Source organism: Eutrema salsugineum, unplaced genomic scaffold (assembly GCF_000478725.1).
Source record: "Eutrema salsugineum unplaced genomic scaffold, Eutsalg1_0 scaffold_7, whole genome shotgun sequence".
In the NCBI taxonomy this organism is placed as follows: Eukaryota; Viridiplantae; Streptophyta; class Magnoliopsida; order Brassicales; family Brassicaceae; genus Eutrema; species Eutrema salsugineum.
This window is the reverse complement of record NW_006256486.1, coordinates 2774919-2775618: the sequence shown is the minus strand read 5'-3', so window position 1 is coordinate 2775618 and position 700 is coordinate 2774919.

The following is a 700-nucleotide window of genomic DNA, read 5'->3' as shown; positions in this document are numbered from 1 at the left end:
TAGGAAAAAAATCTATATACATGTTCATTTGAGTTAAAACTATGGAAACTAATCAAGAATTCAACAAAACCATGATTCTTTCTAGTAATGATGAAACTTATTACAAATAAGAAAGAGTACAAGTACATGTAATCTCAGCTTACAATGAACCTGCTCACTACTTAGCGAAAAATGCTTTTTCCAACAATGTCTTCTAAACCCTTTGATCTGCTACTATTAACCCCAGAAGCAGAAGCATCTTTGCAGCCAAGTGAGAATTCTGGATTATACCCACATCTCTGCATCTCGTTAAAGTTGAGGTTCCATGCATTTTCATTGCTGGATGCTTGTGAACGCATACCAAGATTTGGATGCTCGTCGAGAGGTTGGTTCCTTTTCTAAATCCAACACAGGTGGATGGTTGAGAACTGGAGTGGATGTTGTTGACTTAAGCAGCAGTAGCAATAACAACAATATAGATAGATCAATCAGAAGAGCATTCTTGGATTTGGATGTCGTTTTTTGTGGATGTGGTGTGCGGTGAGGGTTGTCGAGTTTTACCCTAAATGAAATCAGGAGCCGCAAGTGCACAGCTGATCGATTGTAGACTTACAGATCGAATCCACAGGGGAAGGAGGATCTTTCCTGCAAAAGCATTTTGAAAGAAATATAAAGTAAAGAAAGTCTAGACCAGGCGAGTTTGTGAGGGTTTAGTGGTGTG